Source organism: Lipotes vexillifer, unplaced genomic scaffold, assembly GCF_000442215.2.
Source record: "Lipotes vexillifer unplaced genomic scaffold, Lipotes_vexillifer_v1.1 scaffold50, whole genome shotgun sequence".
Taxonomy (NCBI): domain Eukaryota; kingdom Metazoa; phylum Chordata; class Mammalia; order Artiodactyla; family Lipotidae; genus Lipotes; species Lipotes vexillifer.
In genome coordinates, this window is record NW_006784763.1 from 1,507,235 (window position 1) to 1,511,507 (window position 4,273).

The 4,273-nt window shown below is 35.9% G+C and overlaps 1 pseudogene; it reads left to right on the forward strand.

Annotated features, from left to right (window-relative positions):
* The first annotated feature begins 2,447 nt into the window (after positions 1–2,447).
* LOC103087469 (MBT domain-containing protein 1 pseudogene) lies at positions 2,448–2,998 on the forward strand (annotated as a pseudogene).
* Positions 2,999–4,273: the final 1,275 nt, after the last annotated feature.

Consider the following 4,273-nt stretch of genomic DNA (forward strand, 5'->3'; position numbering starts at 1 on the left):
AACTGTTCTTATTTGGGGATGTGAGTGTGTCCTTGATGTTTGCGAACCTGTTCTTGGCACTTTCTTTCTTCCGATGATTACACGAACTAAAATGTAATGATTTCTCCTTTTCTCTTTTACGCATGAAAGGTTTTCCTTTTCTTTCCTGCTATTTTTTTCTGTTCCTTAATTATTTAGCTACCACCTCTCTTTCTAGATTTTATTCCCTCCACTGTAAAGCCCATAATGCCCAGACCTTCATTCTTATCTCTGAATTCTCCCTGGAGGGACAGTGTCAAATCTCCAAATATCAACTATATATAATACTTGAATACCTTCTTGTCACCTGACACTTAACATTCTCAGAACAAAATTCATTAATTTCCTTCCATGTCAACTTTCTTGATGTTTTCATGTCATCACAATTCTATCCATAGATGCAAACTCTCTGTATCTTCTAGGTTTATATTTCTTATTTTTCCTCATCAAATTCGATCAATTATTGATTCCCCCTTTTTTGTTTATGATGTATTTGAAATTTCTATCCTCCTAGAATATCTGGAGAATTATATCTAACAACTTTTACATATTAATATCACAAACTTATGTTTAAATGATGTGATAGCCAGCTTCCAAGATGCCCCCCAATGATTTCCACTCCGTGACAGCCAGGTCCTTGTGTAATTTGTCCCCATGTTGTATTGGGCTAACTTTGAGTGGTAAATAGGACTCAGCAGAATTGAGTTTGTCACTTCTGAGATCTGTTATGAAAGACACTACAGTTTCCATCTTGGCTATGCCTTCTCTCTTGCCCTTTTCTCTTGGCTCACTTCTACCATGTCATAGGAGCTCTAGAGAGAAGTCCGTGTGGCAAGGACCTGAGACCACTGTCCAAAAGCCAGTGAGGAACTGAAGTCAACTGTCAGCAGGCAAAGGAGTGACTTATAAGAGCCCCAGCATCAGAGACATGTAGCTAAGCTGCTTCTAAATTCCTGATCTGCAGAAAGTGTGTAAGCTAATAAATGTTTGTTTAAGCTAAGTTTCAGGATAAATTGTTATGTATCCATAGATAACTAATACAATGACTTTCTAATATAAATAGCATATGTATGTGATTAAGTTGTCTTGAAAAATTAAGAGACGGAGAGGGGTCCAGCAGAGATCTGCTGGGGTCACGTAGTCCTGGAGAGAGAAGTCTGCTCCCTGAGTGGAGAGAGGGCTCAGGGGCTATGGGGTCATGGACAATCTCTACCCATGAAGCTCTATGGAAAACATGAAGGAGTAGTCATAAGAGATATTAAAAGTTATCTAAGTTCACCCAAAGCAGCCGTCTCTTCTGCAATCTTTTGACAAGTGACTGAGAAGATCTGAAAGCAAAAGAAGAGATTCACTTAGGATGTTTGCAATTTGTATGATAGCTGTGGTGAGGGCCTGCTTAAGCTGCTCAAGCTCTGATGAGGATGAGGAAGAAGTTACTTCTTTACCTTTTAATCTCTCAATTATAAAACATTAATTGACAAGCCTATACCTAAGCAGATGACAAATCTGTCAAAGCTACTGGCATAGTGTGTAGAATAGTTGGTGTGCAAGATTTTTTTTTTTTTAACTCTAAAACAAAGTATTCTTGCAGAGTTTTATGTTCTAGAATATATTCATCAAACTTCAAGAGTTTTGGACAGACTCCAGAAAACAGGTCAAAGAAACCATCAAAGAAAGCAAGAGCTGCTCAGAAACAGACTTAGTTGCTAAACTATCAGCATATGCTAAGTATCATGCCACATTGCAGAGTCAAGTGAAGACTAAAGTACCATCAGTCTCCATGGAAGTTTTGCTGAGATAACAACATCTTTAGCAGTAGCTTTATGAAATGTCTTACTGGATTTAAACATGCACCCATAGGACCCACTGTGGAAACAGCTCAGAAAATGTGAGGATCCATGTTCTCATGTAGACTTCAGGCTATCTTCCCCAGTCTTCTGGACTAATGATGACATTTGCAAATTTGAATGTCTTATCTAGATATAAATCATTGGAAATCAGTTGAAGCCTGGACTTCTGATACAGTATATATGGTTTTGACGTTCACCTCATTGGTGAACATATCCTGTCTGTCCAACAACTCTTTGACGTATGTAAACAAATTGGCAAGCTTTTCTAGTGGAATGATTTAATGGTTCCAAAGGCTTATGCCTGAGTTTTCAAAAGGAGTTTCAGAAAGTATAAAGGACTCAGTTTTTGAATGGGAGTAGAAGTGATTGACAAGGCATTTACGTCAAACATAAGTAGCAATGGTGGAAAAGGGTAGCTGGAGAAAGAGGCACACCCATGCAAAAATAAAGTGAAGATAATACAGGGACCTCATGTATGACCCATTAAATCATCATTTTGGTTGATACTGAGGTATAGGTTATCAATTTGAAACACACAATGTTATAAAAAATAGGATAGACGTTTTGATGTATTATTGATTTGCTCAGATAGAGGAAGTAAAGCAAAGTGGGGAATGGTTCAAAGAATGATTATACTGGAAAATATAAAGTCCTTAAATCTTTCTATGGTATGTATTGCAAGCATTAGAAAGGTGCTGGCTGATGATGCCTTATGAGTGGGATTAATAGTCTGATTGGTTTTGTTACCATGCATACGACCCTTCTATTTTCTCTTTTGGATTCTATGATATTAACATAACTGAACTCATTCCACTCAGAAGTTATACAAAACTTCCTTTTGAATGTTTTGAACACTTTAGAGAAGCCAGGACCATCATAGAATCATTAAAACTATTTTAAAACAGAAGTTCCAAGTCACAGATATCACATGGGAATAATATTAAAAGGGGTAGATTTTATGAAGCCGTGTTTAATATGTATAGTCACAGTTTAATAGGAATTAGTCATCGTCTCTTGAGGATACATTTGTATGGATGGGAAGACAATTATGACCAGTGGGTAGAAGGTGAGACCCTGACCTCTAAACTATAAGATGATATCAACTAACTGGATATCAGCTACAGCCTTGAGAAAGGCACAGACAGATTCATCAAAACAGAAAGCAAAAGTCCCAGTCCCAGAAATGCAAAGGATATGAGAAAAAAGTTACATTGCATCTGATGAGTTGCTGTATGGAGAGAATTGTAATTTTGATCCCAGGCATATCTGACCAGTAAAGCTCTCTCAGCTTCTACATTTAACAAGATCCATCAGCTGCTCAGAAACATTGGGAGGGGAGTTTTACACAGAACAAATTTATAACCAACCCAACTGTACCACTGCATTTTTCTACTGGGAAACTGCAAAACATAGAGGATATATCAGTTCCATATTTGTCAAGTGTGTGGAGAAACTATTTTAGTCAACGTGGCAGAAGGTTCAGTGTATAAAGGTGGCCAATTATGTTCTAAGTTCTAAGTTTTTGAAGAATTTTGTAGTATTTTCTGAGCTACAATTTATATGCATAGTTAACAAGAACTGAAATTCTAACTTTTTGGTAAAATTAAAGTATCAGTAACTGGATTAAAGGATATGATCGGAGAAGGGTAGAGTGGTCAATGTATAGGAACTGCAGATACAAATGCAGGTTTTCAATACAGGCTGAATATTTGGAGGTTTCAGAAGTTATTCCAGTCATATGTTTGGTACTCTTTCTTATAGAAATGTGAAGGAATATCATCATGGTTAGTTCATCACCTAATTATAGAAGGCATAATTAATTCTGAGTTTGTTAGCATTTACTGCAGCATGCAGAAATATCGTTATTTTCTGATTTTTATTTGGAGTTCTGTATAAAACTGGAAAACACTATGCACTGTTGTACATTATACATATTTAAATGTTATATTTTGAAAAATGAAAATTTCTCTAACACTAAAATATTTAACTGGAATGATTGACAAGATGTTATTTATGGGATTTCATTCTCCATGCTGAAGAGCTGGAGAAAAAAATGTTGTCCTAAGTTGATTTTATTTTTTCTTGCTAAAAAAATACATCCCCTCCCCCCAGAAAGTGATTCTGTTGTTTTCTGGCATTTCCCTTAGTCTCTGAGGTAATACTTGTTATAACAACATCTCAAAATAGATATTCTGAAATGCCAGGAGAATCAAAAGCTGTTTAAAGGTAAATTAATTTCAGATTTCAAAACTATTCCAGCTCTACTTTAAGTTCCCAGATTTGTTAAAAACCTAATCTGCATGTGAAATTCTTGATTTTCTTAAAATTCAGCACATGATAGGGATTGTCTTTTATTGTATCCAATAATGATTTTAACAATAATTACTAACCTGGGTGATTTTAAA